The sequence below is a fragment of the Schistocerca gregaria genome, chromosome 4 (assembly GCF_023897955.1).
Source record: "Schistocerca gregaria isolate iqSchGreg1 chromosome 4, iqSchGreg1.2, whole genome shotgun sequence".
In the NCBI taxonomy this organism is placed as follows: domain Eukaryota; kingdom Metazoa; phylum Arthropoda; class Insecta; order Orthoptera; family Acrididae; genus Schistocerca; species Schistocerca gregaria.
In genome coordinates, this window is record NC_064923.1 from 260,448,386 (window position 1) to 260,462,700 (window position 14,315).

Sequence of the window (14,315 nt, forward strand, 5' to 3'; positions counted from 1 at the left end):
AGAGTAATATGAGCATGATAAATTCCCACGATGGAAATAATTCAGGAACTTTGTTACGAATACTTCAACAATTTACTAATAAAATTGGGGGACAGTTAATGTGTCTTTACTCTCAACGCTGTCTGATTTCTGTACCTGGCGAGCGTTCGTCAGAATACCTCAAACTATTGCCTTGTTTCGAAAAACCCCAAGTGCACTCGACAAGTTCTATGCTACTCGAGTACTTGCTTCCTTTGTGTAGTGCACGCCTGACCTACCAAGGGCAGTCCCGCAACTCTCCTCGCGATGACGCACGTCCAGAAATCAGCAGCCAAGGCCATCACAGAGTCGACGACACCTTCATTTGAGACGCTCCACTCGGCTCCAAACCACAGGACCATGATCGACTCGGAGTAATGCTGCAAATTGCGAGCTCTGCTTGCACCCCACGCGCGGGCCCAGCAGCCTTCACCACCTCCGCCAGCCGCCTGTGTGAAATGAGGACGGCCTCAGAATCCATGCGACAGACGTCGTTGGTGCCGACTTGTGCCATAACTTGCGGACGACTGCACCCTGCACTCTCGATAGCTGCAGGCAGGGCCGCCTCCACACCTCGTATGAGGCGCCACAGCAGACACATTGGCTTTCTTTCCGGCGCTGAATACAATTTCCATAAGGGGCTCCATCCATAACGCGCCTAACAAATGGCTCTGAGCACTATGGGACTTAACATCTGAGGCCATCAGTCCCCTATAACATAGAACTACTTAAACCTAATTACCCTAAGGACATCACACACATCCATGCCTGAGGCAGGATTCGAACCTGCGACCGTAGCAACAGCGCGTTTCCAGACTGAAATGCCCAGAGCCGCTAGGCCGCGCGCCTTACATTGGAGCTCCCGATAACTAGTAAATCCCTCCCCACGTGTGCCAGCCCGGACCCTGCTGAAGAAGCGGCCACCTGTCCATTCGCAGGATTGAATGAGCAAGGTCAGACGGTCAGCCTCCATATTGGCCCTCCCCTCGAGCAACGCGAACACGTCACGACCTGCCACTGACCCTCCGGTGAGGGCAGGTTCAGTGCGTCGGGTACACTGGAGGGTGCCTCGACAGCAAGCACCTTGGGCGAAGTAAGCGACATCCGAGGTCTCCCGATGAACATGCCAGATTGTCCCCCACCACTGTACTCTGAGACAACAGCCTGTAGATAGCTGACCGTACCCTAAACTGCCTTCATCTGTTCGAGAACTGCAGCTCGTCCTGCGTCCGCACAGATCTTTCACGTGCCATATCCATCTCAGTACATCTAACTTACCAAATAAATTATAAAAGCACTTGGAGATACCTAATTATGCAACCTGCTACCCTCCTGCCGAGTCACAATGGAGGCTGACGTCTTAATCAGTTGCGTACCTGCTTGTTCAGAAGAAATTAAAACTGTGCTACAGATTGCCTGTCTCTACGCTTTACAGTAACAGAAACGCTAGATTATTCGTCACAAATAAAAGAGTAACAAGCAGAGAATTTAAGAAATACGAGGGTCACTCCAAAAGAAATGCACACTATTTTTGTAAAAATACAGTTTTCATTCTGCCTGTTCCTGTGAGTGGCGGCGCCATGTCTTCAAGATGGCTGCTACACTTGACGTTCGTCAGAAGCAAGGTGCTGTCACAGAATTCCTGTGCTGTGAAAACGAGGCAGTGGGAAACATCCACAAGAGGTTGAAAAAGGTGTCTGGAGATGCTGCTGTCGATCGCAGTATAGTTACTCGGTGGGCAAGCAGGTTACGTGATGAAAGCGGGCACGGCAATATTGAGGATTGTCCTCGCAGCGGCAGGTCTCGTACTGCACACACTCCAGACAATGTGCAGCGACTTAACGAATTGGTGACTGCTGACGGACGCATCACAGTAAACGAATCGTCACGCTACGTTGGGATAGGGGAAGGAAGTGTTTGGAGAATACTGAAAGTGTTGGCGTTAAAAAAGATTTGTGCCAGGTGGGTTTTCAGTATGTTGACAGTAGCTCACAAAGAAACAAGAAAAACGGAACACTAGGATAATTGTGTAGATGAATTTCTTGGAAGAATTGTGACAGGTGATGAAACATGGCTCCATCATTTTTCACCAGAGACGAAAAGGCAATCAATGGAGTGGCATCATGCAAATTCACCCAAGGAAAAAAAAATGAAAACCACACCTTCTGCTGGAAAAGTTATGGCTATGGTATTTTTTGATCAGAAGGACTCTTGCTTGTGGACATCATGCCAAGTGGAACCACCATAAATCCTGATGCATATGTAACGGCACTGAAGAAACTTCAAGCTCGACTGAGTCGTGTTCGACCACATCGGCAAAGGTAGCATGCTTTGCTGTTGCACGACAATGCACGGCCACATGTCAGTCAAAACACCATGGAAGCGATCACAAAACTCGGATGGACAACACTGAAACACGCGCCTTACAGTCGTGATCTGGCTCCATGTGACTGTCATCTCTTTGGGAAACTGAAATACTCTCTTGTGGAACAAGGTTTGAAGATGATGACTCCCTTGTGCAAATTGCCAAACAGTGACTCCAATAGGTTGGTCCAGAATTTTACCGTGTGTGTAAATAGGCGCTGGTTCCAAGATGGCGTAAGGCAGTTGAGAGGGATGGATATTATGTAGATAAATGAAAATATTGTTCCTAACTGCTGTATCTACACACTGTAAAACTTACAAACATGTAGAATAAAAGAGGGATTTTAAAAAAATAGTGCGCAGTTCTTTTGGAGTGACCTTCGTATACTACCAAGAAAGCACAGATAAAGCTAAATGCGTAACTAGCTGCTCTGCAGTGTGTAACAGACGACAGTTGGCACTGCGATACTACCACTCTATGAAAACTCCGACCATTCCGAAGCAGCTTCAGAGTACTCATATTCACTCACACAGGGTAAAGCGGGAAAGAAAACAGGCTGTGCAAGGTAAAATAAATAACACAGATGCTCCTCTCTCTTCCAGAGGCAGCGTATTGCTGTGGCAGCTTGAAATACCAGAAAGACTAGACACTCCCTGCATTCTCAGGCACGGGTGTTGCTACTCCGTTTCAGTATACCTGAAATTGTGAAATCCTGTTAATTATCTAAGTATTATATCATTTTATATTACCGCTTATCGATTTATGCATTACAGAGCTTAACCTTTTATTGCGACAACAGTTGATGATGACTTTGTATTGTAAACCTGGAACTGGCAGCTAATAAAGAATCTCTCGACATGCAGCTACGTGATAAAACCATTCCGTAACATGTTCATGACATATCGTTTTCTGCATAGTATACTGTGATACTGCTGCACAATAATATAAAATCATTGCAATATCTACTGAGAATATCGTAAAAACAATCCCAATATGGCTTGCTCTTACCAGACGTCGCTGGACAAAGGGTCCTCGCCGTGTGAAGGTGGACGAGTCTTGGGCACCGCAAAATTCACCACCAGGTCCTTGCTGTAGCAGCAGCAGGAGAGGTCTGTGGATAAAAAAGGATGTGTCAGACGAAGCGGCAGGCGAGGAACGCAAAATACCGTGGCTCAGACAGGTACATAGGGATGCGGCGATATTGCGGTGCCTGTGTTGTTCAGAAGTATACGCAGTGTTTCTTCGGACAGGCATGCATATCGGAAGGAACACATAATACGGTGATTACAGTCGTTGAGAAATACATTAAATGCATTGGCAGTAGCGAATATGGACAACTATCAGCTGTATAATGGAACGACGACAATGAAAATTTCTGCCGTATCGGGACTTGGAACTCGGATTTCCCGCTTTTCGTGAGCGGTCGCCTCACGACTCACAGCCAGACCCAAACTTCCATATGTCGTCAACCGTGTATCTACAACCCGCACTCGCACATCCATTATGTGTATTTCCGTACAGGGCAGAGATGTTAATTAAAAATCTCTTGCCCGGTATCGGCGGATAAATACAATATTGCAGTGTCTGTGATGTTCGGATGTATAACACAGAGTTTCTTTGGACATGCATGCATGCATTGCACATCTGATGTTTGTTCATATTCACTACTGCGAATAAATTTTATGTGAATATGGATACTTGTACACTGCCTGAAAAAAAGCGCCCACAAGGGGAGAAGGAACCTAAATGAAACTTTGCGGGTTGAGGGAATATGTCGTGATACTCCTTGATTACAAAATCGAGCCAAATTTACGATGAATTTGGCAGTATGTCGTCGAACCACTTTGACTTGGATGCATGCTCTGACTCTCTTGGAAACGGCGTCATAAAATCGTCTCCTCTCCTGAAGCAAGCTGGGCCACGACTGTTGAAGTTCATGTTTGATACCCTCGTTACTGGCACTGCGGCATAGTTGACGTTGAACCTAGTTCGAGAGGTAACACATGGAGGACGCGGGATATCTGTGGTGTACCATAGTGCGGTCAGAACTCCCTCAGTCCCTAGCAGCCGTGACCCGAAATTACGAGGGGCGTTTGAAAAGTCCGTGCAAAGTCCGAGAGATGGCACCAGCGGCCATATTTAGTTAATAGCATCTTTTGAAAGAACCCACACCAAGTTTCAGCCATACTGGTCTATTTCTTTGTTTTGGGCATTAGTGTGAATGAAGAAAGCCGAGTGATTGTCAAAAGTGGACGAAAAAGAAGTTCGTGTGGTGATTAAACATTACTTTATGAAAGCAAAACGCCTCAGGAGACTAAAGAGAAGCTTGATAAGCATTCAGGTGACTCTGCACTTTCGATTAGAATAAGTGGTTTCAAAATTTTCGGAGTGGCCATATGGGCATAAGTGATGCTGGAAGTTGTGGACGCCCTGTGGAGGTTACGACTCCAGAAATCAATGATAAAATCCATGATATGGTGATGGATGACAGAAGAGTTAAGGAGTGTGAGATTTCTAGTTCTGTGGGCATCTCGAATGAACGGGTGCATAATATTTTGTATAAACATTTGGACATGAGAAAGCTATCCGCAATATGGGTTCCGCAATTGCTCACCCTTGACCAAAAACGGAATAGTGTGAAATGTTGCAAGAATGGTTTGCAGCTGGACGAGCTGTTCTAGGCGCTACAGTCTGGAACCGCGCGACCGCTACGGTCGAAGGTTCGAGTCCTGCCTCAGGCATGGATGTGTGTGATGTCTGATGTCCTTAGGTTAGTTACGTTTAAGTAGTTCTAAGTTATAAGGGACTGATGACCTCAGAAGTTAAGTCCCATAGTGTGCTCAGAGCCATTTGAACCATTTTTTGGTTTTCAGCTTTTCAGGAAGAATCAGCAGGACTTTAAGCATCGTTTCGTCACTGTGGATAAAACATGGATATATTACTATACTCCTGACACCAGACAGCAATCTAAACAATGGGTTACCAAGGGAGAATCTGCACCAAAAAAAGACGAAGACCATTCCTTCCTCCGGAAAGGTTATGACGACTGTCGTTTGGGATTCGCAAGGGATAATCCTCATCGATTATCTGGGAAAGGGTAAAACTATTACAGGTGAATATTATTCATTGTTACTGGACCGTTTGAAAACCGAGCTGCAAGAAAAGCACCGCCGGCGTAAAAAAGTCCTTTTTCATCACGACAGTGCACCAATACACACTTCAGCAGCTGTGGTCGCAAAATTAATGGAAATAGGATTCCAACTCTTTTCACACACCCCTATTCTACACATTTGGCTCTCTCGGACTACTTTTTGTTCCCCAGTTTGAAGAAATGGCCGGCGGGAAAAGTATTTTATTCAAACGAGGAGATGACTGCAACAACTAATAGCTATTTTGCAGACTTGGACAGTTCCTATTATTCGGAAGGAATCAGCAAATTAGAACAGCGTTGGATGAAGTGTATAGGTCTAAAAGGAGACTATTTCGAAAAATAAAAAAGGTTTGCACGTAAGTAGTTTTTATTTCTGCACGGAATTTTCAAACGCCCCTCGTATACCCAATTGCCCCCGACCCATGACTCCAGGAGTAGCATCGCTGTGCCTCTCAAAAACATTGCATTAATCCGATTCCTGTCCATGTTACAGCATACTTGCTAACAAAGGTCATCCGGAGTAGTTCAGAACCGCAATAATTGCTGCATACACTGCGACGCCATTCACCAACAGCGCACCCTTCCCGGTCACGTCACCGCTCGAAACGCAGCAGTTGGTGTTGTGGTGTTAACGGCAGCCTACACTTGGGACAGTAGTTTAACAATGATAAAAAACCAGCTGCTGTATTTGAATCCAACGTCGTTTGTTCGTTTCAGCACACGCTACCGGTTTCGACACCAAATGGTGCCACTTTCAGGCCCCAAGGGTAATCTGCCATCCACAACCGCTGTCATGTGTAATGAACAGAATCGTATAGAGCGGGCCAAAATTAACTGGATTCCGCACCTTCCGTTGCAATAAGCCCAGCTGGGAAACGTTACCAAAAATCAAAAACAGCACAAGAGAGGGCAGTAAGAATGGAACTATACCGTGATGCAAAGTAAAAATATAAAACCAAGTTATACAAGACCATACAGGATCACTGGAAAAATTTTGCCAAAAATTCAGCTACAAAACAGCACATGGAGGAAACCATTTAAACTTCTGAGAGATAAGGTAAAGTCACAACCAGTACTGTCAACTCTTGGGTGCACGGACGGCATTTCCACAAAGAGCTCGAGATGTTCAGCATAATAACTGTTGGACGAGCTTCTTCCTGATGGCGAAAAGGCGAATGACCAGCACTCAGGCTTACGAATCCAAATGGAGCACACCTACACGATCGCCCAGTTACTGTCCCATTTGTCCAAAAAGTGGACACCGAGCGAGATGGCGCAGTGGTTAGACACTGGACTCGCATTCGGGAGAACGACGGTTCAATCCCGCGTCCGGCCATCCTGATTTGGGTTTTCCGTGATTTCTCTAAATCGCGCCAGGCAAATGCCGGAATGGTTCCTTTGAAAGGGCACGGCCGACTTCCTTCCCCGTCCTTCCCTAACTCGATGAGACCGATGACCGCGCTGTCTGGTCTCCTTTCCCAAAGAACCCAACCCCCTAACCCCAACCCAAAACGTGGTAGTGTTAGCAATAAAACAATTCAAGAATAAGAAGACTCCCGGTCGAGGTAGCATACAGTCACAAACACTACAAAATACTGTTGCACGGGTCACCCCCTTTATAACACAGTTACTGAATGAAGCACTGCTGCAACGTAGTGTCCCTGCTATGTGGAAAACAGCGTACGTATTAATCATCAAAAAGTCAGAGGATCGAAACCCAACGGACCCAAAGACTTACAGGCCTCTCTGCCTCTTAAACACTTTGGCTAAGGCGCAGGAGAGGTGCTGAAAATAGTGCAGGACACACGAGAGAAATTGGCAATAGATATAGCAGGCGCCTTCGACTATCCCTGGTGGCCTGCCTTGTTCACAAGGCTACGAGATATGCACAAACCAAAAGTCTTACACAATAGCTTACTCGATTACTGCAAAGATAGGGTTGTGCAATGGCAAGCAGGTTATAAAGAAAATAACAAAAGTAAACATAAGGCTCAATCTGTGGACCAATTTTCCGGGATATTGCCGTAGAGTCGCTTCTAAACAGTATGCACGGAGATGTTAGGCTGAAGGGTATGGTTGCCAATGGTGAATGCAACTGGAAAGCAAAGATGCACAGCCTCTTATAAAGATAAGTGACTGGTGCAGTCATAACAAGCTAACAATTGCGGCAAACAAGACAGTATATTTACTGATCGAAGGCCCTTGCAGAGAAACCCCACTATTAGGAAAATAACGATACCTAGGAATAAACTGCGACCAACGACTGACATTCAACGAGCAGATAAGACTTACAACTGAAAAAGCGACAACACTAATGCACAAACTCGCCACACACAACTCACTACAGACTACCACTGCAGACACTGCGAATGTATCATACCGCTCTTTTTGAATCTATAATGTGTTTCACAGCAAGTGCCTGGGCACATTGACAGTCACTCACAACCACAAAAAAACATTGTGAAGTGTGGACAAAGAGGTGTATAGCTCAGAATGTCAGGGTCATTTGGCCAATTAAATCTTTGGAAGGTTGAATCATGGCTAAGAAAACGGGAAACATCTGACAAGGGCGGTCGAAGTTTCCCCTTCTTCCCGAACATCCGGAAGCACATTCACCCAAGTCACGGTATGGTACACTTCCTGACAGGACATGGCCATTAAACTTTATACCTGCATCGCCTCGGCCTTAGCCAAAGTGATATTTGTGAATGGGGGAAACATGGATCTTCTGAACACAACATTAAAATTTGGCACACACGCCTAAGGCCGTCGTCAGAAATCGAAGACATAGGGCAAGCTTTAAGAGACCCAGATAACTGGAGCATGCTTAACGGCACTACTAATGAAATATCAAGAGGCTACACAAGACTTATAAGCAGTAACGATCAATACAACATCACGAGCCGAAACACATCCAACACCACAACATGATGCATGGGACAACAGAGATTCAAACGCTGATATAGATACACATGAACATATATAAGCAAATGATGACAGATACATGCATGACACAGTAGCAAATCACACGACTGCAACAATACTATAAGTAATACAAACATCGAGTTTAGAAATAAGTTAGTAATATAAATAAAAAAAACAATTTTCCTATTTGTACAAGTAAAACAAGTACTTGTTTAGTCCTTTTGATCATTATCAGTTTAATAAGACGTAAATACACAAACACAAGCGCACAACATAGGTAAGAATCGCCCTTCTGGAAGACGAGGCTAGAGGTCACCTCCCGAGGCTCCTCTCCTGCTTACGGCGCGGTTAAGTGAAGGAAGCAATTGTACTAACAAATAGTACTGTCATACCTTAAACACAAATCGCGTAGAATGTGTGAATTTCTGAGGGACCAAACTGCTTGGGTCCCTAGACTTACACACTACTTAAACTAACTTACGCTAAGAACCACACACACATACACACCCACGCCCGAGGGAGGACTCGAACCTCCGGTGGGAGGGGCCGCACAGTCCACCCCGCGCGGCTCGCGTAGAATTAATGTCAGAACATACATACATACATACATATAGTAATAGCTGTAGTAGAATAGAATATGCTAATTCAGATGATGCACGCTTGAAGTGTTTACCGAAGCCCTCCCACTTGAAACAGGTAGGTAAAGGTAACTCTTTGCTATAAAAATCTGTCCTTTCGTGTATTATTTTAGCTGGCCGGAGTGGCCGAGTGGTTTTAGCCGCTACAGTCTCGAACCGCACTACCGCTACGGTCGCAGGTTCGAATCCTACCTCGGGCATAGATGTGTGTGATGTTCTTCGGTTAGTTAGGTTTAAGTAGTTCTAAGTTCTACGGGACTGATGACCTCAGCAGTTAAGTCCCATAGTGCTCAGAGCCATTTTGTATTATTTTGTTCTTAAGAATAGAGTAATTTTTCCTTTTCTACTTTACGTATCTTGTGTTATTTGGTTTTGCTTCTCTTTTTAATGAACAATTTAATCATACAGAAAAACAAGAAGAGTACTAGAATGGTACAGTTTGCAGTAGCAAACGATCCACTGTAGTTACCAAGGTGGTGGTGATGTTTGATTTGTGGGGAGCTCAACTGCGCGGTGATCAGCGCCCGTACAGAGTTCCAATTTTTACACAGTCCAGTTTTTATACAGTCCAGTCTAGCCACTGTCACGAATCATGATGATAAAATGATGACAACATAAACACCGAGTCCTCGAGGAAAGAAAATACCCAATCCAGCCGGGAATCGAAACCGGGACCCCGTGATCCAGAGGCACCAACGCTAGCCACTTTTTTTTAGTAGAACTTTTAAAAATAATTGATCCTTTCAGGATTTTTACTTTTTTTTCTTTGCATGGCATTCCTTCGCGCTGACCGCTCAGTTTCTTTCTTTCTTTTTTTTTTTTAATTTCTTAGACCTCTTCCACTTCGGGCATTGGCCGCTATCACCCACACTGCCCCCAAAACTCTATCTAACCTAAAAACTAAATCAAAGCTAGTACACTGCCACTTTCACACTAACAGCTAACTAGGACAGTTGTTTGCCAACACTTCAGGCTCCGCCCACGAACAAAAATTAAATACGCTTCTCAACGTTTTATTTAAAAATAAAGGAAAAGGATAAGGGAAGGGGTACAGTAGTTTTACTATATTTTATTTGTTCTTCTTTCTTATATGTACTTATTTGCAATTCTTTTTTCTATCTGTTTTTATCTTCTTTCGGGGGTGTCCACTACAGCCAGACGGCTGGATGTCCTGGTGGTCTTCTCGTTCAGCAAGGGTGAAACACCCTATAGTTACCATTGATGTCTCTCGCCATCCATCACGTGCTATATCTCAGTCTCTTCTCCCACTAGGCCACGAGCTGCGGACTTTACCAAGGTGGTAGGTCGCTCTTTAATGTTAATAAATAAGTAGAGAACAAATCTTCCTCTTCGAGACAAGATGTTCTGTGCAGTCATGAAAAATGTTTGCGGTTGTCTACCGAACCATGATTGTACATAGGCGTGCACCTCTTCGCCCCAGGCAGCTCGACGACGATGTCTTCCTCCAGACACCAAACATAAAGAAATCGCACGATGGGAGATCGGGACTGTATGGAGGACGTGTAAGGACTTCCCAGCGACACCTGGACAGCGTAGTGGAAACGGTGTCATTCTGTTGCAGGATAGTGCACATCTGTTGTTTACAGTTGGTAGTTCAAGGTGCCACTGTTGTTACAGCGCTGACGTCGCTTACATGCCAGGAATAAATCCAGTCTCGGAACTTTTTGGACAGACGATGTATTCTTCTTATTACACTATGGCTTCCATAACTGAAGATTATGCAGTGCACAGGTGTAGTACTTATTCTCTGTTATAATTACGTATTATTCTGATCTATTGTTAGCTACAATGTATCCGCCAGCATCTGTTGTGGTCTGATCACCTTTAACTTGCTTAAACAAAATTAGTTTGTTTTATTTAGTCCATTTTGAATCTCAACGGTTAATAGAATTTTCGATTGACTTTTTACTCACGTATATGATACGTAGCTGTTATGTGGCGGACTCACTGACAATATCTGAAGCTGATTCGTAAACATTTGTGCACGTCATGCTGAAATCGGAAAGCACACGCGTGTGTCCTAATACAAGAGAAGCCGTCAGCGTGGAACCGGGCGGTAGCTCGCTTACGTGGCCATGATGCTGAGGTCGTTCTTCGCTTTGTGTACGCACTGGGTGCCGACTACTTTAGCCGGAATAACCAACATCCATTAAAGTCGTAATAGCTTTCCCTGGCAGTGTGTGACAGAAAGCGCCCCGACTGTCAAACAAGAACTTCCGTTTGTCGGCGCCGCCACACAGTTTACCGTTCACCTCCTGCCGGCCGTTTCCGCAGGGCACAGCTTCTACGTGGGTGGTTGGCGGGTTATTACTTGTCTGTCGGGTCGGGTTCTTCTGGCTTTTAACGTACTGCCACGAAGACTGGCGTGAGAAAGAAACTTGGCTCCTCGCAGTGCGCTGCGTGCATCAATGCAGTGGCAACGAGTTTGCCACCATATTTTCAAATTCCTTTCCCATTCGGCACAATGGAGCTCTTCACCGCAGCTGTTAATTAATAAAAATGCCAGTAAATAATCATTTGGAATGCCATCCCCTTCTGCAAATAAAGACAATTACAGAGGATTCTAATTTTAAGATAGCAGTAATAAAGCTAAGACAACGAGATTCCATTGGGAATATCCAGCACAAAACTAGATTTTGATTAAAGTTCAGCGCTTCAGTTACCTACCGAGCTAAATTACTTTGAACGAAGATAAGGATGTAAATATTAAATTATTTCTATGCGAGTATATATGGCAGAATAAGCGGATAAGAGACACAAAAATTAAATTCAAAAAATGTTTCAAACGGCTCTAAGCACTATGGGACTTAATATCTGAGGTCATCAGTCCCCTAGACTTAAAACTACTTAAACCTAACTAACCTAAGAACATAACACACATCCATGGCCGAGGCAGGATTCGAACCTGCGACCGTAGCAGCCGCGTGGTTTCGGACTGAAGCGGCTAGAACCGCTCGTTCACCAACGTCGACTAATTAAATTCAGTAATGTGATGGCTGTACCTGTTCAACTGTAGGACAGTGAAAAATGGATTAAGAAGTAAAAATTTTAGCCATGTTCAGATGGCTGAAATGAACTTTTTACGAGCAGTGAAAGTTTGCAGTATGCTGAACACGGTTCCTAATGAAAACATTAGACAATAATTCATTATTTTTGCAGTAAATCTAAAATGGGAGAGAATACTCAAAACTGGAAGTAACATCTGGAACGAATGGAACAAGCGAGGATTCCAAAGAAGGGCTTGGAGTACAAACTGGAGGAAAGAGGAGCATAGGACGGTCAGTTAAAAGATGAAATTGAAGACAGAATAGATCGACAGGCTTAATCTATCAAAGGCACAAGCAGAAAAAAACGATGACGATGATCATGATCTTGAAGAAGAAAAATAAGAAAAACAGGAACCGAACATTTTGCGAGATAAATGGGTCTTTTCTAAATACATAATAGATTATTCATATTGTAGACGTAAAGCCATAAGCACCGAGTCAGTTATTGCAAAAAAAAAAAAAAAACAAATAAAATGATACAGTTTTAGAACTACGCAACGGCGTTGATCAAAAGGAGTGTCACAGTCACATGACGTATATGTTGATGAGAATGACTGCTTGTTCGCCTTTGCACAAACTGTTATTTGAATAATTTTATGAGATTGGTCTCTATGAGATTTCTAGTAAAAGTTGCTGAAGAATGTCTGTAGTTTCTGGTCTAAAAGAAGTCTTTTCTTGAAGTTTTCTAAGCAGGTCCTGTGAGATGTTCTTTCTACAAGTGTCTGCCTATTATGTTTTTTAGTATTTTTGTTAAACTGGCTTCCCAGGCGAACTAGGCTGTCATTATTCGCACCGATATTCTTTGTGTGTAGTTTTCACTACTTGAGCAAAAGTGGCCGGACATCCCTGTGTAATGGGGAATTGACCACTAGATGTTACGTGAGGCGGACATGTTAGTGTGAAAGGAGGCTGCGAGTACTGTGTTGTCTGCACAAGAGCAGTAACAGCAGAATGGGTCGGTCAGGACAGCTCAGTGAAGTGGAAATGTGAAGCCACAACCAGAGTTAAACAAAGAAAAGGTGGACCTCAGGTAGTGACGGACGTCGCAGAAGTATGGTTGTAAAAAGTCGCACGAAATCGACGAAAGGAATCATTCTTGAGTTTGCAAAGTGTTGTTAGCAACCCAACTAGTACAAGGACTCCGCATTGCGCATAGGGAGTTAAAAAGAAAGGAATGCAATGGTCGAGCATCACCTCGTAAGCCACAAATTGCTGTAGTCAGTGCTAAGCGACGCGCGAGTTGGCGCAAAGAGCGACGCCGATGGACAGTGGATGAGCGTTGTTATGGCCGTGCCCTCTTGTAATGTTTTGTGGTTCCTGGCTGGATGAGGAGAGGGTGGTGTGATAGGCGGGTGGCCGGTTGCCTCTCACTACAACACAAAATGCACACGTGGTTAATATACACTTTATTACGGGAATCAACTGAGTACTTAACTTTAATCTGAAGTTCTGTGGTTAGCAGCAATCAAACAATATGTACTAATTCTTGAATCTTGTCCGTGTCCATATCACAACCATATACAGTGCGTGACGTTCCCTAGCAGCTAGCTAAGGCGCGAGGCGACGAGTATGACTGTTGAAGTCCTGAGCACAGTGCGACCGACGTATTGAGGTCCAATGTGAACGCCCAGGGGCTGTCATCGGCTACTAGCCTGGAAGCGTGTCTTGGTCTTCTCTTGTCATAAGCGCGTCTGCTATAGCGTGTTTCCCAGTGCCGACCTGTGTGCTGGCGAAGACGTACGCCAGCATAATTGGAAACGAGGGATTTGGCGTGATGAATCGCGCTACACCTTCTGGAAATATTATGGAAGGGTTTGTGTTCGGCGAACGCCTGGAGAATGTTACCTGCCATCACTTGTAGAGCCAACAGTGAAGCACAGAGGAAGTATATAGTGTGGAGGCATTTTTCGAGGTTATGGCGTAATATCAAGTACGGAAGGATATGAAGAAATTTTGCACTGTTGTGTACTGCGAAAAGAAGAGGAACAGCCTGTATCAGCGTTATAATGTTATGGTTTCTGGACAACAACATTCTTAAAATGGACAAGCCTGCGTAGAGCACCGACTTGAAGACAATGGAACACCTTGGGAAGGAGTTAGAACGTCGACTTCGCTCCATACCCCAGTGTCCAACAACGCTACCTTCTCTG

General features: G+C 44.5%; 1 protein-coding gene across 1 annotated transcript in view; it reads right to left on the bottom strand.

Annotated features, from left to right (window-relative positions):
- The window catches only part of LOC126365758 (probable G-protein coupled receptor 139), a 1,098,473-nt gene that overhangs the window by 1,052,290 nt on the left and 31,868 nt on the right, over positions 1-14,315 (bottom strand). The window contains exon 2 of the mRNA XM_050008257.1: positions 3,392-3,494. The gene's annotated coding sequence lies outside the window, so the exon portion shown is untranslated. The remainder of the gene's footprint in view (positions 1-3,391; positions 3,495-14,315) is intronic.